We start from the raw sequence: 23,554 nt of genomic DNA, 5'->3' as shown, positions 1-23,554 counted from the left end.
ATGAGTTACCAGTCAGTCACAAAAGCACACTGCTTTTGGGATTGCTCCTAATCTAAGGAAAATCTTACACTCTGAACATCACAAAATAAACAATGATTTTAAAGTGAGAACCAAAAAAAGTATGGAGAAAACCGTGATGTCCTTGTCCTGCTCAGTTCAGTTCTTATAATGGTCTCAATGCAGGCAGATCAATAATATTGTTGAATATTAACACTTTCACGCATAGTGGTCACTACAGTGGACAGCTATTAAAAAAGCATTTTCTTGAATTTGCACGGGTTTTTATGGCAAAGTTGCACATCAGCCTCTTCATTGGACCCTGGTGCATCATCCTATAAATTGCAACCAAGTGGCAAGCCGTTGTGTTTCGATTTTTTTCCCCCCTCCAAACCAAGATGGCCAATGGTCAGTCAGACATGCCAAGTTGCTCCGGAATATCCACCCATTCCTTCTATCCTAGGAGACTCTTGTAGGTAAAAAAAAAAATTATTGCCGCTTCAAGCAATATCTAATGAGTCATATCACAGTCAAATTTTCCAAGTTTTGATTTTAGATTGAGAGAAAACTCTGATTAATCACATGTCCACTGTAGTGGACGTCATGCATCAATTGCTATATTTCAGCTACAATTCATAATTATAATGTGAATATTGTTTTTGAAACTTAAAACTTAAAAACTTAATCTGCAGTGACTTTTTTTACTGTAAATAAATGTATTTAGAATGTAATTTTCATTGACATCGAAAAAAGTCATGTGATTACATAATGTATGACACTTGTAATGCATTACTTTACTTGTTAGATCAAATTGTTTTCGTAATGCATGTTACTTGTAATGTGTTTCTTTACTCATAACATCAAAAAGTAATCTGATTAGGTAATGCATGTTACTTGTAATGTGTTTCTTTACTCGTTACATCAAAAAGTAATCTGATTAGGTAAAGCATTTTACTTGTAACACATTACTTTTACTTGTAACATCAAAAAAGTAATCTGAATGCGTTATGCATGTTACTTGTAATGCGTTACCCCCAACACTGATCATTTCAGATGAGATTGAAAGAACGTATCGCTAGGTTTTCTCCGAGGAGGGCTATGATAGAAATGTGCATGTCCATCTTGAACATAATCAGAATTATCAGCTAATAAGGGTAAATCTCCATACTCTGGTGCACTGGAGGGAGCATCTGAGTGGTTTCCACAGTTGTACCTTGACAGACTGTAGAAAATTCTGATGGAATCACGTCCTCATGTTCTGATATCAAAGATACGCGAAGTGCAACTTGTATGAAGTTGTATGAAGCTTTTGCTATATTTCGCATTTATATTTTTGGTATTTTATAGTTTTCACATGATTTGATATAATTGTATTGATTAGTTTGTTAAATTCACATACTTTATCTGTTTGATTATTGTCTTATATTTAATACAGTATATCTTCAGTTTAAACCATAACCGCATGCTGTCCACTCAAGTGGACATCTGAAGATCTCTTTGAAAAATTTGTAAAAAAATAAAATAAAAATCAATTCTTGTTTTTCATGCCCTAAGAGCAATAAAAACACAGGAAAAAAATCCTGACTGAGGTTATCATAATTCATGCATGAAAGGGTTAAATTAAATGTCCCCAACTAAGCAAGCTAAAAGCCAATGGCAACAAATGTGAAAAAAAGCGAAAAAAGGCGACAGTGGCAAAGAACCAAAACTCCATCAGTGACAGAATGGAGAAAAAAAAACCTTGGGATAAACTACTCAGTCGGGGGCCAGTTCTCCTCTGGCCAATGAACGAACAGTGTATGATTATGATTCAGGCAGCATTACAGATCAGAAGTCAGATTAGTTCTGAACAATCAGAATATTATCCAGTTCCATCTGGTTTAAGATCGGAGTCATCACGCGCGTAGGCTATAATTTACTTTGTGGTGAACATTTTTAATACTAATAAGCAATGGTAGCCTAATTGTAAACGGTTGCCTAAGCAAATAACACATAGCAAGTATAATTGATTCTGTAGGAATATGACCCATAGTGGTCAAATGCTGTTATTTCATTTCTGAGTGTTTAAATCTGCAGCACATGTAGGAAGATGGTGAGATAGGATGCTATCTGAGCTATGTATGAACTGACAGAATATTTGTAAAATGTTTATAAAACAGGCGCATGTGGGAAAAAAATACATTTGATGTGTGATATTATGTACAAAATGTGGTAAATTTGGATAAACACAATATGCTAGCATACATTTTCATAGTGTTTCAAGTGTACGATTATCAACAGATAGGGACATAGTGTCGTTTCCTAAAAGGTTTCATTATAATATAGTGTAAGAACTGTAACTCATTTTATCCACTTTGTTTGCTTAAAAAGTAATATTTGTTATGAGTGTAAACAACTCAAAGGGTGCCGCCATGTTCGTGTGACGCTATAAGCACGTCATCAACGTGTTGTGGACTTCCGCGTGAGTTTTAAATCTTGGACTCGAGCCATTTATGTGGAGACCACAATATCAGAGACTTGAGGGGGAACTGCTTAAACCTCTAAACAACCACATAAACACCCAGACTACCGTAATCGCATCATGGTACTTAAAACCATAAGAAAGTTTGGTTTTTATTAATTTACGCCTACTGAATTGGGATGAATAACCTTTTAATTGTGGAGTTTGCATCCTTTCTTGTTTTGGGTGGTGTGACATTTTGAGTTAATCCATTGGGGCAATTTACGGAAGAATGAATGTAGGCCTATAGATGATACTATATTACAACGTAATGTTCGTTAACTGGACTGCAGATCACACTCATCTGCCACTGCCACTAGAAAATCTTTTTTTTAACCAGTTGGCGTCGCCAAATAGCTACTTATTTTATCTAGGCTGGCCTACCATGTCAGATCCAGGGAAATGCATAACTTTTTTAAATAATACAATTTTCTAACATTTAACAATTCTTCAATAATTATTTTAAATGTGATTTATTTTGTCATGCATTAGAACTATATAGGCTACTAATATTAATAAGAATATGCTAATTCGTCTCTTCAGTTACGTCACACCAGCAGTGATGTCATGTTCTTCTTCGCACCAATATCCATATTCCAACTAGCACCCTTTTTATGTTATTACAAAAATGGCTAAACCGCTGTCTATGACACATTTAATTAAGAAACGCATCCAGACAAAGAGGACAGGATTCTGTAACAACTTGACAGTTTTGTCTTTTGAAAGAGAACTAACAGATAATCATCAACATCTTAAAATTGAAACCCATCTGACTCTGTTTAGAACAGACATGAGCAATACAAGGTAAACTATGGTTAGGATTTGAGTCTGGCCCGCCGTCGCGGCATTGGTTATATTTGCATGTAATAGGCTATTTGTGAACAAGGGGTTTTCTGAAATGTCCATAAGCCACATGTACTGTATTAGCAATGGCAGGTGTCGATACAAGACTCAGACATTGTGATTTCTCTTCTTGATATAGTTGTTATCAGGACTCGGGTTGGATCTCTCTCTCCAGAATTGCTTTGTTTTTGTTTTCAAGTTTTCATGCATTGGCCCCTCAAACTTCATCGCACTGTGCAGCCGGCACTTCAGTGCTTAAAGGTGAAGCATGTCGTTTCTGCGGCACTAGTGGCACCATTATTCAAAAATAATGCAACCTTGCAAACCTTGCCCTTCCGCACGTCCCAGCTAAAGCCCAAGTATACTTCGGTTGTCTGCGTGACATAATTTTGTCATCAGGAGGGTCCACACACACCGCCCGTGTACAACAGCGCATGTGCGAGTGACTTGACCGCTTGAAAACAAAATCCACTTGTTAATGCGCAAGTGCTGAACTCGTCTTTCTGTGCTCACGGCCAAAGGAGTAGAGTTTGAAAGACTTTAGGTGTCAGGTTACAAAGCCTGCTTACAGCCTGCCTTATATTTGCTTTCAATCATTTGCTGATAATGTTCATGTTTAATTATTCATTTATTTTATGTAGGCCTATGCTGTATTAGTGTCACTATCTTTAATTATCACTATTATTATCCCTATTATTATGTATAGGCCTACTTATGTTTATGTCACTATTTCTATTTTTATAGAAAACCATAAACACCCCCATCTATAGCATCTGATACTTCTGAAAATCAATCAGTTGAAAACGAGTGCTGACAATAAACGTGTTTTTTTCCCAGAAAACAAGCGAGTCTTCATTCCGTATCTATCCGGACAGCCTTTGGTGGGTCAGCACCCTGAGCCGGCAGCTTGTCTCTGGTGAAGAGCTACTATAAGAGCCAACAATGTTTTCTTAGCTTTTCAACAGGAATCATTTCATTAATTAAAGCGCTGTTGGTTTGATATCCATATTGATCAATGATCCAGCACTGATGCTTGGTGGTTATAGTGTGTTTGACTATATAATGTTACTGTACGATTTCCACACACATTTATATACATTATTAGAACATGGTGCTAACCTCATGAATGACAATATAATGCAATCTGAGTCATTTTGTGTCATATCTAAAATACTGTCAGATTCTCAGACTCCTCACATCTGCTAATCCGCTTCTTTAGCAACCAAGGAAAAGACTGCTTTAAAGTCAAGTAGGTTTTTGGAAGATCTTTTGTATGTTCATGTGAAAAACAAATTGTATTTAATCACAACAGCTGTGAATTTGTTTGTTATGAAATGATGTATGAGTTTATTATTATCATAAATAATATGTACTGAACTCTCACTGAATCATTTAAGACCTTCACTTTTAACATTTCAGGCTTCTGATCTAAGGATTGATAAATAGCGTGTGTGGGTTCAAGATAGCAAACGTACATCTGTGTTACACTGTTTATCTCTTTTATATTGCTTTTATATTTGCTCATTTCATTTTATATGATTTTATATTTTTCCATTACTTTCAAGTCTTATGTTGTTGTGCGCTGCATAATCTTCACAATTGACTTAGGGATAAGAGAATGGGAATGGGAAACGTATGCTTTCACTGTGACATAATAATACTTGTTGCATTTGGTCAGTCTTTTTTTATTCATAAATTTGTTGAACATTAACAAAGTTTTTGGTCAAAGTCTGTATATGTATATAAGGCAAGTTTGAGTTCGACATTTAATTTTTGTATATAAATACTATAAATACGTTACAGCCCCTTTTTTTCTGAAACAATGAAATTCATGTGTTCATGTGATTAATGCCAATAAAAACAATACTTGATTTCCCAATAATGACTGGAATCTGACAGTTTGTCATGAAATTTGTAATCAGAAATAACTCAAGTGACTGATACTAATCAACTGTAATTTTAGTAACAATTATTATGATTTTTATTATTGGATGGTGGCACTAATATTGGAATGTTAAATTCCCGGTTAGGACACTAGATGGCACACTAGAAGTATGCCATGCATAGTGCTACTATTTATAAATGAGTTTCCAGTCAGTCACAAAAGCATGCTGTAGGGTGCTGTTCCCAATCTAAGGGGGAACAAAACATACACTCTGAATATGGGATATATTAAATAATGATTTTAAAGTGAGAAAAATAACTATATTTACAGTGACTTTTTTTGGGTGAAACTATGGTTACTACGGTAAATTGCTTTGTTGTTTATAAGTGCATAATTTTCTTTGTGGTGAACCTTTTTAATAATTCTATATAAGCAATAGTAATAGTGAACTGTTGCCTCACCAAATTGAACATTACAAACATAACTGATTCTGTAAGAATAATGACCCATCCCTCTAGTGGTCAATGCTGATATAGTTTCATTTCTGAGTGTGTTTACTACTTCTGCAGCACATGTAGGAAGAGCAGAGGTAGTAGATGATACTAACACTTATAACGTTACTGATATAGGCTATGCTAGCATACATGTTTCAAGAGTACGATTATCAACGGGACACAGTGTAGTGTAAGAACTGTAACTCGTTTTATCCACTTTATTTGCTTAAAAAGTTATGTTTTTATGGACTGTAAACAACTCACAGGGTGGCGCTATAAGCGTATTATGGACTTCCGCGTGAGTTTTAAATTTTGGACTCGAGCCATTTATGTGGAGACCACAATATCAGAGACTTGAGGGGAAACTGTTTAAACCTCTAAACAACCACATAAACACCCAGAGCACCATAATCGTATCAGGTAGGCTACTAAAAACCATGCAAACAATTATCTAAGTATTAAATTCTCAAATAAAGTATTTATTATTATTATTATTGATTGATAACACGACAGACTGCACGTTCAGCCGTGTTTTGTTTCCTGGATCGTTTCCCCCTGGAAGTGGTTTGTGAAGAGGAGCAGATCTTCATCATCTCTGGATTCCATCAGGTTCTAAGGTGAGATTTTCTGCATCTTTAACATTTTGGGGTTCATCTTTGTCCTTCTTTGACAGCTGTTCAACTGCTGACTAAAACAATGTACAGTGTTTTATTATTATTATTATTTATTACATGGCTTTCTTGGTTGAATTCTAATGTAGAATGCGGTCTGTTATTTCTTGATAACAGACCGCTGCTAAGTATAACACACCGTTGCCATGAAAAACACTGCGTTGCTATGGACGCAGGATTCTAACCGTAAAGACGGAACGGACTATTTTCTTTAGCGGAAGCAATACAATCGTTTTTAAATCAATAAACTCCTTTTTAAATCAATATTTTGTGTCAAATTATTGATTTATTTGGTAGGTAGCCATGTAATAAGCGGGATTTGAGTAAATCCATTGGGGCAATTTACTTTTAGAATGAATGTTTAGGGTAAACGTACCTATTAAGCTCACCAAAATCTACATTGAGACATTTTTAGTTCACAAGATATTGGTTTTAGTACAATAAGTTATTTTAAAATAAAATATTAATCTCTCACACTATATTATTTCATTTTATTTTAAATGACAAAAGTATTTCAATTAAGATGTAACGTTACATCATTAAATATAAAAAGTCTGGCTGTGCTTAATGTGTATGTTTTGTACCCTTTAAGCACACCCCTGTTCCCAATAAGCTCACAACAAGTTTTATTAAAAATTCTTGGTTATTTTAAACAACCTTTTTAAGGAATAATTGAAAAAAGTTTTATTTGAAGGTACAGAGTCAATCACAAAAAAACAGAACACTAAAATCAAGCAACAAGGCATTCAGTTTGATCAGGTAGCCTATCCTATTCATAGTGACGTGTCATTCAAACTCATTGCAACATTTCGTCTAGCTTTTGTCATCTTAAGACTGTGAAAACAAGTTTATTAATCTTTTTTTTTTTGAAGATTAACATAGTGACAACCATCAGTTAATATTTAAAGTCTGATTATGAAGTATTTACATAGACGTTCAATGTGGATGAGCTTAAAGGGAGCACACTGTGCTTAATTGGAGCAAAAACAATTTTTAATTAATAAATATTAAATGAATTTGAAAGGAAAATATTTAGCTAAATTAATAATCTAGGTAATGTATTAAGTTTATACCAATTTTAATATGAACAACTATTATTGACAATATCTATGAAATGCTTTTTCTAATTGATGTCACACTGAAGCTGTGTGATTGTCAGTAGTGCACCCTTTAAGCTCACCTAACATTAATATGAATTCTTTAAAAATTACAGCAGTTTAAAACCACAGACTATCAATAAAATGTAAAATTATAATATTATGGATTTAAAAGTACAAGCTATTAATGCCTGTGAAGTAATATATTAGTGTAGCACACAATCTTATACAGCTAGTAAGCTGGCTATATTCGTAGCATCTGGGCTATGTTGCTAAAACTATCTTTTAGATCTAACTGTAATTATTTCCCACATCCAGGTTCCAGGTTATAATATGCAAAAGTCTAAACATTAATCTCTTAATTTTGCAATAAGTAGATGTACTTAGCCAAAATAAAGGCTTAAACATATAAAATGCACATTTGAGGGGCTCTTCTTCTGGTGAAAGTTTTCAGACAGCTTTCAAAATGACCACCAGACAGTGTGAACACATGGACACACATATCTCAGTGTGCAATGGTCTGATTGGTTTAAAATTACAGGAGGTATGCAGTAACAAACACATCAGTTGGTTAATACATCAAATAGGATAATACATTGCTGTTTCTTTTTATAATCTGAGCTCCAAGATGGTAGTGTGCTTAATGGGTACTTGAGCTTAATAGGTACGTTTACCCTAGATGATATTGCAACGTAATGTTTGTTTACTGGACATCTGCCAGCAGAAAATCTTTTTTATAACCAGTTAGCGTCGCCAAATAGCTAATTATTTATTTTATCTACGGGGGCCTATAGGCTACCCATGTCAGATCCGGGGAAATACATCTATTTTTTATTTAAATTATAAAATTTTCTAATGTTTAACAATACTTATTTTAAATGTGATTTATTTTGTCATGCATTAGAACTAGGCCTATACTAATATTAATAAGAATATGCTAATAATTCGTCTCTTCAGTTACGTCACACCAGCAGTGATGTTATGTTCTTCTTCGCACCAATATCCATATTCCAACTAGCACCCTTTTTATGTTATTACAAAAATGGCTAAAGCGCTGTCTATGACACATTTAAGAAAGAAACACATCCAGACAAAGAGGACAGGATTCTGTAACAACTTGACAGTTTTGTCTTTTGAAAGAGAACTAACAGATAATCATCAAAATCTTAAATTGGAAACCCATCTGACTCTGTTTAGAACAGACATGAGCAATACAAGGTAAACTTTGGCTAGGATTTGAGTCTGGCCCGCCGTCGCGGCATTGGTTATATTTGCATGTAATAGGCTATTTGTGAACAAGGGTTTTTCTGAAATGTACATAAGCCACATGTACTGTATTAGCAATGGCAGGTGTCGATACAGGACTCAGACATTGTGATTTCTCTTTTTGATATAGTTGTTATCAGGACTCGGGTTGGATCTCTCTCTCCAGAGGGTTGTTCCATAAAACAAGATTAGAATACAAGCCAGGCTTATTTGGTTAGTCAGACTTATTGTCGGTGGATTCTGTTTCATAAAGCAAACTTAAAATAGTTTGAACTCAGTTACTCTGGCAACTTATGCTGGTCCAGGGCAGGCTAACTGTCAGGCTAAGCCTCAGCTGTTACACAGATCCTATAACACTGACCAATAGGAACACAACAACTGACACTCTCTCATACCATTATTTGACCTTATAAACCATTATCAGTCCAAAAATAAATATACAGTAAAAAAAACAAAACAACTTAAATAAGGCTGCAATGATAAATGAGACAATATAGACCTAGAAACGTGTTAAATTTTATATGAAATGTTTGTTAACATTGTTAACATAATGTATATATATATATATATACACAGCAGGGGAAATAAGTATTGAACACGTCATCATTTTTCTCAGTAAATATAGAGAAAGCAGAGTAAGTCAAGCCCGTTTCTGAAAGAAAGGTAACTTATACTCATGGGGGTATAAGTGGGGAGAGATAAGAATACCCGTTTATAGATTTAAACTTTGATTCTATAGGCTACTCCACATAAAAATGTGAGCAAATCTGAGATTAATCTTTTTAATTTTGCATGTTTAAATAAATATTTACAATTATATTATTGTTTTTTTATTCTGTCTCCCAAAGTTGTGTGCATATTTTTAAAATAGCCTTTAAATTATAGGCTGATAGCTCAAGACAACATAAGAACTTGGAGTTGCATGCTGCATGCTGGGAATGTTGCTTTACACTCAACTGGAAATCTTTTTGATACCGTCATACTTTATAATTTTTTTATATCACACCCGTCATACGTTATCAAAGGTTATCATAAATGTTAAGCTTCAGATGCATTAACAGTTGTTGTTGTTGTTGTTTTTCTAGCAATGCTTTAGAACGTTGGTCAAATTAAGTGAAAATAATGACTAACCATTAATCATAAAAATAGGCCTACATCTTATCAGTTTAGTAATGTCATCATTCTTATGTAGTTTTTTTGTGAACAAGTAAACACAAAAACACACTGGTGTAGTATGGGTCTACTAAAAATGAAGGAAAGGTATAGTTATAAATTCATATTTGAAAAATAATATTATAGTAAATATTTTATTAGTCCATGTAGTAATTTTGTCCTTGATCCCATGTTTTTCTATTGTCTAACATTCTCATTTGTACAGATGAATATGAATAAAATATTTAATTTTAAGATACTTTATCTTACTATAAAAGGAATTTTGAGTTAATGAATGAATGCTTTAAAAAAAATCAATACATTTTACACAGAAATATGTTGAGGCAGATGTTTTTGTTTTTCAAATTTAAACAGTCTAGATAGTATTTAGGATAGGTAGATAACTTTATGTATATTATATCATAAACATGGTTTCTATGCTCTTCTTTAAATGATAATACTTTTTAATTATATGTCCATGATCCACCACACCCGAGAAACTTATTTTCTGACCTGCAATTAACTATTGTACACAGCTCTGGACAATTAATAATTGGTTCATTACATATAGTTTGTGGAGCATTCAACATCCAATTGGCTATGGTGATGTTTTAAAAGAATAACGAGTCTCATCCACAATTCATAAAAATAAACCTACCCATACTTGTTGAATTTGTCATTTTGGCTGTCAATATATATCACTGATTCTTGAGAGTCGGGACAAAACATGTCCCACATAGAAAAGTCTAATTTATAGCAAAAATTAAGAAATTCATCATGATTGACATACTTACAAAGTTAAATCTAAAGGAATTCTATATACCTATCTGATTTTTAGAATAACCCTTTTTATCTTTTTGGGGAAAATTTGTTTAAATGTATGGTCTGTGGTTAGAAGGTCCATGTTATTGCACTTGTCCTCAGCAAGAGGTCACAATATTAACTATCCCAAAAAACTTTTAAAAAGCTCTACAATTATGAGAACATATATATCAAATAAAAAATAAGGGGTATAAATATAAAAAACAATGCATGGAGTGAACATCAAACAATATTTTCTATAAAAATCTGCCTATTAAAGTTGTGTCCTCAGTTTCTGTCAACTCCGTCAGATTTTTTCATAAAGCTCTTTAAATCAGGAAATAGCATGGTCGGCTATATCCCTGAGGACCCCTTTTCATCTCCCTGCCTGTGGTGAATGCAGCACTACCACACATGCTCTGGTACATTTTACATTTTTTTATATTTTAGACAAACAATGTCAATATTCCTATGGTCACAGCTGCACCATGTCAATACCATCTTTCTGTTAAGATACTTTTTTTTAAACCATAGTGGATTGAATTTAAGCATTTTAGTGAGGTTATTGGGACAGCTAGCAACTGAGGAAAAACTACCTAGCTGCAGTGTACAATACATGTTTTGGCAGGAAAATACATGCCCTTACGTCAACTCTGTCAGACGTCAACTCCGTCAGGTTCTATGACAAATCCACCAATAACCTCTTAATGTGCGAATATAATATTATTTGTGAATATAGTGAAGGGTTAAACTGTTATTTCAGGGTTTTATTTACACATAAATGCACATACATAGCATGCATTACATTATTTAACCATACGTATCTGACTTGTAGATAATGGGCAGGCAGTGGTCTACTTATTATTGTGTAACGTGTAACTTTGCCAGCACTTTAATATATATATTTATATATGTAGAGACAGAGATAGAGAAATGAGAAGCCAGTGTAGGGCTGGGCGATATGGCCAAAAAAAATTATCACGATCTTTTTTTTATATCAGTCGATATCGATAATTATCACGATAAATGTCTTTCAAGTTTAAAGGCAGATTTTTGCTCCTAAGTGAAAGTTGTAGAAAACACAATAGTTAATTGTGGTTTTAAACTACTCTTTATTGTCAGAACATATCATGACAAACAGGTGAACACTTCACAAATCTGAGGTAAAACATTCAAACATTTTCCGTTAACACCGTCAGTTTTTCCGTCAACACCGTCACTTTTTCCGTCAACACTGTCACTTTTTCCGTCAACACCGTCAGTTTTTCCGTCAACACTGTCACTTTTTCCGTCAACACTGTCAGTTTTTCCGTCAACACTGTCACTTTTTCCGTCAACACCGTCAGTTTTTCCGTCAACACTGTCAGTTTTTCCGTCAACACCGTCAGTTTTTCATCAACACCGTCAGATCTTCGTCAACAGCGTTGGATGTTTGTATGTTTTTGTTAATTTTTTGGGGAAAAAAAATATTCTTCCTTCAGTTTATGTTGTTTTTGTAATAAAGGACCATCTGATCTACATCCTCTTATGTTTTATTTATTTAAGGAATTTGTTTTTACAATATTGAAATTAAAATCAAAGTTTGAAAATGCAAATATTTAGAAATCTGAGTTTTCAGAATAGTGTGAAATCACAACTTAAGTTTATATATTGTATTTTTTTTTACATATCAGAGTAACTAAACACCATTACAATATACTTCAGAACTTTAGATTCTTGTTGGATTTGAAGAATTAAAATTGTATACTTTTTAGTGTGTCTGACGGAGTTGACACAAATCCAGTTCTGAAGGGAAACATGTTTATTTGTTAAAAATGTGTTTTTATTTAGAACCTGTTCCTTTACATGGTTAAATAGCTAAGACCTTTCTCTGCAGAAACATATAACTCTAATTGATATAGTGTGTATTTTAAAAAAAAGTTTTTTTAAACGTGTTTTGTCCTGACTCTCAAGAATCAGTGAGATATATAAATATAAAAAAATGTCCTTCTTAGAAGGGCACAGAACTTCACAATCAAAGGTGAGTAAAGTAACACTAAGTGATTTCTCTGATAGAATCTTCATGATCAAAACATACTATTAGATGAGGTCTTATACTATATTATACAGTGAGGTTTTTATTTGCCCTGGGAGCCTTATGGCCTAAAACATAACATGGGCTCTTCCTTGTTTCGATTGCTGTTCAGTGCACAGAGCATGCCTTCAAGGAACATCTCTAATTTTCATTTTCAACCACAACGTCCTATATAGCCTATGGGAAAATACGTACAGCTCAGTTTGAATTTAGAGCTACATTCATGGAGCAAATCCTAACCCATTATGTAATATAGTAACCATTGTGTCACCAAACTTGGCGGTGACTACTGAGGTCAGAAAAGGGAAATATTACTACAGCAGGAAAGGCAAACTATAAACTACTATCACGACTACAAATTGCACAAACTAAGTAGCTACAACATTTACTTTAGTTGGACCTTGCTTTGTATACATCAATACAATTGAAATAATTATCACTTAATTTGACCAACGTTTTAAAGCATTGCTAGAGAAAACAACTGTTAAAGCAACTGAAGCTTAACATTTATGGTAAAGTATGACAGTTGTGTATCAAAATTATTTCCAGTTGAGTGTAAAGCAACATTCCCAGCATGCAGCATGCAACTCCAAGTTCTTATGTTGTCTTGAGCTATCAGCCTATAATTTAAAAGCTATTTTAATAATATACAGACAAATTTGGGAGACAGAATAAATACACAAGAATATATTTGTAAATATTTATTTAAACATGCAATAATACACATTTAAAAAGCTTAATCTCAGTCATTCATCATGAGAAACGAACAGTAGTTTAGGACAAAACACGATCTGAGGCGCTCACGCTAATAATTTCTGTTCCACGCTTGTATTGGTCGCCCCCGCCCACGATATGGTCTGGTGAATATTCATGGTAGCTCCACCCATTGTAACCAAATATTTCATGAACCGAATATATTATAGAACCCGGAAATCATCCGACCGTTTTTACAAGGAGGGACAGAGCAGTGTAGAATAATGGTTAAATATGCTAATTTTTAAAAACTAAGCATGAACACATGTTACAGTGCACCCCACAAACACAATCAAGCCTTTGAAAAAAGGTGTTTTACCACCCCTTTAAACTAGCAAAAGTGGATTCGGGCGCATTGGACGCCCTAAGTGCACTTTAGACATTTGGCCCTATTTTAACGATCTGAAACGCAAGTATCAAGCGCGAAACACAAGTAACTTTGTGGGCGGGTCTTGGGCGCTGTTGCTATTATACCGGCGGGATAAATGACTCTTGCACCCGACGCAAATCTAAAATGGGTTGGTCTGAAGTAGCATAGGAGTGGTTTGGGCGTAACGTGAAATAAACCAATCAGAGCGACATCTCACATTCCCTTTAAGAGCAGACCTGAGGGCTCACATATATACTGTTTCACACTCAACTGTTATGGGATTGAAGGAGAACCCAGGCGCAGACAAAGTACACTAAACACGATTTATTATAGGCAAAAAGGGGAAAATAAAGCCCACAATGGGGTAAAACAAGACAAGACTGAGGATACTAACTAGACTATAAACTTGACAGAAGACTAGACACTAACTAACAGCAAATACACGAACAGGATCTTCACAGGACTCGTAACGAAGACAGGATACTCACAGGAACTATTTTGCAATGATTCACATGAAATAATAGCACAGGCAAGATTCACAGAGTAACATCACAGCAGTATTCACAATGAACCGACACAGGACAGAAAACATGAGGGGATTAAAAAGGGAGAAACTAATCAGGAACAGGTGACACAGGTAAAGCAATAATCTAACCAGGGACACAGGTGAAACAATAATGACTAAACAAGGGTAACAAGGGGGCGGGGTTACATGACGAGACAACACAAGCACATGGCCAAACAAATGGCCATGTGCTGCACATGAAACATGGGCCTGTCATGATCCTGCCTCAAGACCAGGGAAAATCAGAGACAAGAAGGCAGAATCATGACACTCAACATATGGTTTATGGCTTTTTGCCCAGGGTAAAGCAAGGAAAACTACAACTTTTTCTAAAAGCAACATAATAGATGGCACTCATATCCTCAGGGAGGTGGAAAAACAAGTTCTTTATGACCCGCAGGATTTCCTGTTTAAAGATTTAAATGCAAAAGAAAAAAGGCTTGATAGTCTGATGTATTTTGTCAATTATGTTTTAATTTAAAATGTTTGTTATTCTAACATAAGAAAAGTATGTTTAAATGTTTTGCCACTTGCTTGAGAAGCTTAATATAATATATATGTACAGTACATCTATATACTGTAAGTAATGCATTGAATACGTTGTTTAAATTTAGATCTATTGTGCACTGCAAACGCAGCATGTGAAAATACAGTGAGCCTGTGATGCTCCTCCATCGCATACGTGCAAACGGAGTATGTGTGAACCGGGCGTGAGAGTGAAATCACGTGTGTCACACCAAATGCGTGAAAGTTGACAACCCTGTGGAGGTGTTTATGGCCGTCGAGTGAACAGAGTGACTCTCCTTGAAAGGGACTTTGACAGCTCTAAGTGAAACCATTTACTCAGTGCTAGCGTTGTTAGCTTTTAAATAATGTATTTAGCAATGAGGACATTATTCCTTGATAGTTCTTCAGCAATCATGTGTGTCCAGTATTTTCTGTTAGCTATTTAAAATCAGAACCAGCGATGTCCGATTCATGAATGGATTACTAATTTGAGTAGGTACTTTATTTTCAGATCGGTTTTAGGCCTCATTCAAATGTGGAAATAAATCTGATGTGAATGTATGAACGATCACATGACTCTTTTTAATGGCGCAATGGCACATGCAGGCTCAACCCATTTAAGAGACCAATGCTATGCTGACCTTTAGATAAGATGGTGCAGAAAGCAAAACCTTGTATTATCATATCAAATGAAATCCCAAAGGGTCAAGGTTTGTCTGGTTAACATGGTCTGTTCGCCCCTGCTGTTAGATGTTGTAACTTCACCATTATGTGCACAAAAGCACCTTTTACTGTTATTCATTCATTATAGTATTATTATAGTTTAAAAGTCACAGATTTAAAACATTTTAAAAGAAACTTGTGTCTGAGAAGTTGTAATATAAAGTGAGTGATCAGTCACATGGTATTATGAGTCAAGTGTCACGCTACACACACACTCAAAGACAAAACACTGTGACAACTGAGAAAAATGTCATTAAACTTGTTGAAAATGGCACTTTTTAATTGAATTTTGCTTTATTTGATTTGTCTAAATATGAGCATATTTGAGCCAAACTTATGTCACAGAACAGATCATGGACTTAACTTTGAGAAAATGTGTAAATATCCTTTTGGATATTTTACTATAAATATATAGTTTGCATTACAGGAGATATGTGTAGCAGCATTGCAACTTTTAGTTTGTTACTCCCAAGAAGTGCTAAAAACATAAAATGAATCATTAAAAATGTGCATAACAGCAGTGAATCTTAAGTTTGTTCTTAAAAATACTCTCAGACATAGACACTGACAGGTATGATGTTTATAAAAAAAAGGTGTGATAAAGAAACATTGTTTTTAGAAATGACTTCAGCTTCTCTTGCTCGAGCTGGAAATAACTGTAGACTTTAGCGCTGTTTATAGAGCATTAACAGACACGACAGAGCAGGTTACTTTTGATATGAAACAGTCTCAGCTTTCATAGTAAAGGTGTATTAGATTTTCATATTTTGCAGTATCATTTTGATGTGATGATTTTTTTTTATTTATTTTTTTTATTCATGGTAAAGCTGTTCTGTGGAAAGCAGAAGTCAAACTGTGAACATTGTATGTGATGAAGTGGAAAAACACCCTTAAACCACAAGCTATTGAGACATCAACATAAACTGACATCAACCACAGATGTCCAGATATAGACTCGTGCTCAAGCAGACCCTGTTTACCCTACAGATCAAACCACAACTCTTTGGAGATATAAATTATTCAGACCCACTGCAGGTTTTATTTTTGATATACAAACTAGAGCCTCAAACTGCCAGGGGCCCCTAAAAAAAGTTCACAGTTTTTACAGAAAACTAATATCTTAATTTCTTTGCCTTCAAATGTTAAGCCATCAAGCTTTTATTTTGACGGATAACTGTAGAGAGACCTTAAAGCTTCTCTTTTGTTGATAAAAGATTTATAACTGATTCTCATTACAAATTTGGGAAGATGTTTTGCATGTTACATTTTTAAATGAGCGAATAAGCGAATCAAAGTCACAACACTTACAGAGATGCAGTTCTTTTGGAGCAACATTTACCGTTGATACTGTATCTGTGGCATTTACTGTGAACCGAGATGCTCTTGACACACTACTGGATCATGAGCTGCTCATGTGTAAATGAACACAGTGCCGTGCTTCACTCTGAGAAACATGTCCAATTTGGCATTTCATTTTTTTTTTATATGCAAAAAAACAAAACAAAAAAAACACAAAATGGACAATGTAAATGCAAATCTAAAAATCTGATTTTTTTATTTTTATTTTTTATTTTTTTTAAAGCACATTTTCTCATGGACTGTTCTGTTTCTGCTCTCTCACATGTTGAAGAATATGTGCTTATGTGTTTGTCTTCAGCTGCCTGTCAGACAGTTAACAGTGTGTTTTAGCAGAAACTAAATAAAGGAATACAGGCCTGCATTTTACTGCTTTTGTTTTTATTAACGTCTGTAAAAATTGTAACAAAATTATTTTTATATTATAAAATTTAAATATTTTTAAGACTCCACTTTATTAAAATTTATCATTCAGCTTCCATAGTATCCTACATTTGGATATCATGTTAACCACTGGTAAATCCATGCATGGCACCTCACTGGTAAAATTAACTGTTTATATGGTTTTGTTATGAAAAACAGTGGCCTAAACACATAGTATAAATACAAATACACAAAAAATGGCTATAGTTTAATAACATAATACTTTAATGCATTTAATATGTGTAATATAATAAATATATCCCACATTTCTGCCACAATACGGTTACAGTTCGTGTTACCACAGTAAATCCATGGTAAATGTTGGTGATTTGTTGATTGAAAAGCCTTATTGTTGTGGAACAGAGATGATCCTGTTTTCCACATCTAAACGCATTAACCCCTTTTCCTTTTTCAGAATAAATTAAAGGCCTAAAGTATAAACCAATATAAACCTGTATAATATGTAATTATTCCATATTTAAGACATCAAAGTAGCAGTTTGTCCCATATAGATGGTAGCCTATATATTATCATCATGCAAAAAAAACACGTTTGTTTCCTGATAATGGTTTGTTTTCCTCAGGAGGCGGTTTATGAAGAGCAGGAGCAGATCTTCATCATCTCTCACAAGTTTGTATCTGGACTCCATCGGGTTCCCTTAAGGTGAGATTTTCTGTCTACATCTTTATCTAACTCATCTTTTACATTTTGGGGTTCATTTTGTCCTTCCTTTGAGTGCTAAATGTTCAACAGCTGACCAAAACAACCTATTGTTGATGACGTAATGAACAATGTTATTTATTTATTTATTGAATTGTTCAATTTATTGGACTGTTCGTTTTTTATTTAAGGAGCTATCGGAGGAGTTTTGAGATATAGTCAAAATAGACTTAACCCCCAGCAGTGCAGCGATCGTTTCCGCACCGAGTCTATTTCTGCTGTGCTGCACGCGCTGAATTAAAGTGACAGCGCATCGTTCATGGTCAAAATGAACACAGATTGACATGAAAATATAATAATCTCACCATAAATGCATTTAATTAAATAAAATGTAGTAATCGCACCATAAATGTATTTGTTAAATACTACTATTTTCACAGTCATCTTTATACTTTAAGACTGGGGTAAAGCAAGGAAAACTACAATTTACCTCAACAAGGCGACATAATGAACAACACTCGTCTCATTCGTGGAGGTGGAAAAACAAGTTCTTTGTGACATGCAAGATTAATTGTGTTAAAATTTAAATGCAAAAGAAAAGGCATGAGAGTCAGCTGTTTTTGTCAGTTTTAAGTTTTAATTTAAAATGTTTGAGATTTTAATATAAGTAGGCCTACATGGTTAAATGTTTTACCACTTGCTTGAGCAAATTAATATATAAATCTATATAGAAGTAGCCTAATGCATTGAATAATACGTTGTTTAAATTGTGTTTAAACGTGAATACGTTTATTAAGGTCACTGTTTTCATGTTTGAGCTGCTAGAGCCTCAAACTGCCAGTGGCCCCTAAAAGAAGTTCAAGGACATTTTAACAGAACAACAGTAAAATTACAGTACTAATGTAAATGGCCATCTTAATTTCTTTGCTTTCAAATGTTAAACCATCAAGCTTTTATTTTGGCAGAAAACATCAGGTAGACCTTAAAGCGTCTCTTTTGTTGACAACAGATTTACAACTGATGCCGGAGATGGTAGGTGCCTATTGTGTTTTAAAATGCATTTTATAAGCGACTCAAAGCTAGTGCACTTGAAGAGATGGAGTTTGTGTGAAGCAATATTTACATAAGTTTCTCATGTTTAAATGAACTCAGTGTAACACTTCACCATAAACACTCACTACGTCAGACTGTATTTATATAGTTAAATTGCAGCTTTTAATATTGATGGTCACACTAAGCCAAAGGGATGAAGTTATTCTGCTTATTGTACATATACAATACAGCTAGTTTCATAATTGTGACCACACAGATAAAATAGAGGTCGACCGATAGTGGATTTACCAATAACGATATCTAGGTTGGACCACGCTGGCCGATTACTTAGTTTTTAAAATAGGTACTGAATGAAAGCAAAAATAACTCCTCTGTAAAATAGTGCTGAATTGTATTACAAAAATAAAAAAGCAGTACTGAACTATGAAAATGTACTGTATTTTTTAAATATTAATAATTTGATTATACCTTGATCATTTATGTTAGTTCATAGTCCAGTGCCTAATGTTAACAGATTTAAAATGTAAAAATGTATTAGTAAATGATGAAATGAACAATCTAACAGTGAACAATACTTCTACAGCATTTACTAATCTTAGTTATTGTTACAGATGGACTCTTATTGTAAAGTGTTACCATTTCATATAAATCCAAACATTCTTTCTTAAAGATGGCCTTCACTAGCTTTAAATAGGCAACTTTGTTGGTTAACTAATGGTAACAATTGTGACAGTAAACATTTGGGTTGGTCTTGCAAGGACTTTTGTTACACCGTTTTAGGGTACAACGGGGCTAAAGGCACATCTTCAGAAAAATGGGATTAGTATAGAAGAACATTTTTCTGAAGATGTTTGTATTGAACATTGAAGGAGCAACAGATTTTGTGTGAAAATAAATCATAGAGGTTGTTTATTTTGTTTAAAAATCTTATAATTGTATGAGGTGGCGAAAGGGGCCTTTTACACACATGTTCTTCCATTATTATAAATTTGTTGTTGTCCTGTCACACAGTGTTTTCAGGCATACAGATTAATAAAGTTCTCAACAAAGTTTAACAGCAAGTATACTCAAAAACATATGAACAGGCGTTAGCAAACACAACTAAACATGATCGTGAACAGACAAAGAGTGAAGACGGGTACAATATAGCAAACTAAACAAAGTAACTAATAAAACACAGCTGGAACAAATGAGTCCTTGAACTGAATTAAACTGAACATAATGATGACATCTCCACTAATGCAGCATCTAGTCAACAACAGTTATGTGTGTATATATAAGTATCAGATCTGGACTCTGTATCGGCAGATACTCAATATTCAATGACTCTGATCGGATCGGGGGCACAAAAAACGTGGTCGGGACAACCCTACTAAGCCAGATTGTGTTCTCACAACCATTCATTGCTAGAAATCATAAAATGACCTGCCAACTTGTGAGTAACGCTTTCATACACTCGCCAATGCTGATTTTTACTCACATTTGGCAATTGAAGACAGTTTATATTAGTTCCAGGCCACAAGATTTTTCTTACAAGTCCTTGTATTAGAAAGAAGTTTTTTAGAAGAGCATTTTATTAATATTTATCTGAATGTCACACCTCAGTTCGCTGGGATAACCTGGTAAAACTAGAGCAAAACTGAAAAATATCTATCTGAAAATATATTTTATACACATGGTTAATGTTGTGATTCTCACCAATCCCAAATCTCAACCACAGACTCCCGGTGAAAGTGATCACACAGCTGGATCTTGAACTGAAGTGAAGACTGAAGTTTGATCATCTTCTGACATCTGCATACACTACTTCATCCTCCTCTTTAACATTCTGTACAAAACACAAGATATAATAACAATAAAACATTTGAAACCTGAGTTCAAAGTTTGAGTTCAGATATGTTTTATCGTAAGACATTGGTAAAGTCCAGATTCTTACTGCTAATGTGAAGCAGCTTGAGGAAACAGCTTCAAACCTTTTGACATCTTGCTGATATACTTAATTTAGACATGCAAATATTTAAACAAATTCTATTACAGTGAATATTAATAACAAAAAAATTACAGAACTGGGGTGTTTAGAGATGGCCAGAAATACTTATTATAATGCCGTGATATGACAGTAAAATAGTGCCCGTCCCCTTTTTCACCGGCGTTGGTTCCGGAAGTATTTCTTACATATATTTTTTTTTCCCATATGGGATTTCTTCATCAAAGAGTTATAATAAGCCATGAAGCAAGCCAATCAGCTACGATATGAATCACAACATTACAAACTACGATTTGATGCACACACAAAAAAAATTAAAATTGGACAAAAACACAAAGGTACAAGACTGTGTACTTAACGGCTTTAGTGAGGGAAAGAACTGCAATCCCATGAAGAATTGAAAACAGCATAATCAAGTTTAAAACAGTGTAACACATATAGACATGCAGAACATGCAGTGCATTTTTGTCACATTCAGTTTCCTGTTTATTTCTGCTGGATCTCGCTAAACTATAACACGATTACTGGCTTAAGATTTTTTAACACGTATTTGAAAAATCTCAAGTGTTGATGAAATTTAGAGATCCTGCACTCTTTCAGTGTTTCTTGGTTGCTTAAAAAAATTTATTTCAGTACAAATAACCTACAGACAAATTGTTCTGTAAAAATGTTGGACAGCGATGTCATCAGCTGACAGTAAATACAGCATTAGTGTCTATCAGTTGAACATTACAGAATCATCACTGCTGTTTTGTCTGTGTCTGTAAAATGATACGTACAAGCACACAACTATAAATCTGACTGGTAAAATTATAAAGAGCACAGCATAAATTTAAGAATAAATGATCTCACCGATTTCTGTGGATTTCTTTTGTAGAACGTCGGATCAGCATAAGTGACCTCTTTAGCTGTTTAAACAAAAATTACAGATGAATTAAAATCTCAATACTCAATCTCATCTAGATCCGTTTCATTATCATGAAAGGGGGAGGGGGGTTAGGGGTTAGCTATTGTAAGAAGAAAAAAAACGAGTGGGAGAAATGAAGATTTTGTTCATATCTCCCACTCCTTAAATGTGTTAAATAATCATGATTACAATCCTGACCAAAATAATTATGATTATGATTTTTGCCATAATCCAGCAGCCCTACTGTAGATTATATAAACAAATCAGTCAATAAAAAATCATAATCTAAGGTAATTGTTGAATATTTAATTTAGTTAAAATATATAGAAATGTCACCCCTGAGTTAAATATAAACAGAGATGTTAATTTGAACACCAGAAGAGGGCTGCATCTTTACACATGCAGGATTATGGTCATAAATTGTAGAGAAAGCTGAGTATTATTAAAATCATTTAGATGTGCATTTCTGAGTTTGTATTTCCGGTGTGTTTTAATGCAGTTTTGAGAAATATATATATATATTAAAAAAAAATTGTGCAAGTGAGATGAGTAAAGAGCGGTGTCCAGTGTCATTATTACTACACCCAGTAACTATACATATTATATACTATATTATTTTGGTCTATTTATTTCCATTAAAAGGAACTAGACAGTAAAAACTAAAAAAAATTTTTTTTTTATATATATTTATGGCTATTAATTGGAAAACTAAAAATGGTAAATATATATTTTTAAAGTGTTATTTGTTAAAAAACTTGTTTGTAACACTTGCCTTCTTGAACAGTTTTTCTACATTTCTTCCAGATCCCAACGATTGCAGCAACAGCAACAATCACCAGAGTTCCAGCAGCAGCAGCAGAGATCAACACTATGTAGAGCAAGGGTAGGCCTTGATCTGTAATGGACAAAATGAGCCATGGATCTGATCTACAACAAACACTATGCGATACCAGCACTGTAACATGATAAATAAACACACACATATATCATCAGTGCTGTGGTACCTGCACATGTGTGACAGAGTGTGTTGATGTCCAGATGTGTGGTCTGGTTGCTGATGGGATTGTTCAGCACACAGCTGTAGGTGTTTTTATCCTGATATTCCACCTCCAGAGGTAGAGAGAGACTGATGCTGAGATCACACACACTGATGCTGGACAATACACTGATTCCTTTGTACCAGGAGAGAGTCGCATCACTCACATTCAACACTGATGAACACACCAGTGAACATGATGATGATGATGATGAAGAAGAACAGTTTGAAGAGTTACTGATGACAGGAACAGGCAGATGAGCTGAGAAAGATTAGAAAAATCTGGCTCAATCATATCAGTAAATAAGACGGCTCTTTTTGACTATGTTGAGAGAGTTTCTGATGTCATTCACAAACAGACTACTGTGATTCCAGATTTATAAAAAAAAGTTTGAGATGCCAGGTTCATAATAAATCAAAAGGAAAGTGTTCAA

General features: G+C 34.2%; 1 protein-coding gene and 3 long non-coding RNA genes across 6 annotated transcripts in view; 1 reads left to right on the top strand and 3 right to left on the bottom strand.

Annotated features, from left to right (window-relative positions):
• The window catches only part of LOC309476364, a 71,053-nt gene extending 47,979 nt beyond the window's left edge, over positions 1-23,074 (top strand). Inside the window, exons 2-4 of one of the 2 annotated variants that reach the window (XR_014198061.1) lie at positions 5,986-6,336; positions 18,061-18,140; positions 22,889-23,074. This is a non-coding gene — a long non-coding RNA (uncharacterized lncRNA). Of the gene's footprint in view, positions 1-5,985; positions 6,337-18,060; positions 18,529-18,595; positions 20,854-22,888 lie in introns of those variants that run through there. The other variant, XR_014198062.1, reaches the window with a different exon arrangement.
• LOC309476216 (SLAM family member 9-like) overlaps positions 1-23,554 on the bottom strand; it is a 69,914-nt gene that overhangs the window by 44,460 nt on the left and 1,900 nt on the right. The gene's annotated exons all lie outside the window — the stretch shown is intronic.
• On the bottom strand, positions 10,621-12,668 carry LOC309476410. The gene is made up of 2 exons (XR_014198117.1): positions 11,119-12,668; positions 10,621-10,758 (listed from the first exon to the last, which is right to left on the bottom strand). It is a non-coding gene; the product is annotated as an uncharacterized lncRNA (long non-coding RNA).
• On the bottom strand, positions 20,217-22,850 carry LOC309476372. The gene is made up of 2 exons (XR_014198073.1): positions 22,030-22,850; positions 20,217-21,018 (listed from the first exon to the last, which is right to left on the bottom strand). It is a non-coding gene; the product is annotated as an uncharacterized lncRNA (long non-coding RNA).

This window comes from Leuciscus leuciscus (assembly GCF_965113295.1).
Source record: "Leuciscus leuciscus genome assembly, chromosome: 15".
NCBI lineage: Eukaryota > Metazoa > Chordata > Actinopteri > Cypriniformes > Leuciscidae > Leuciscus > Leuciscus leuciscus.
This window is presented reverse-complemented; position numbering and strand designations above follow the sequence as displayed.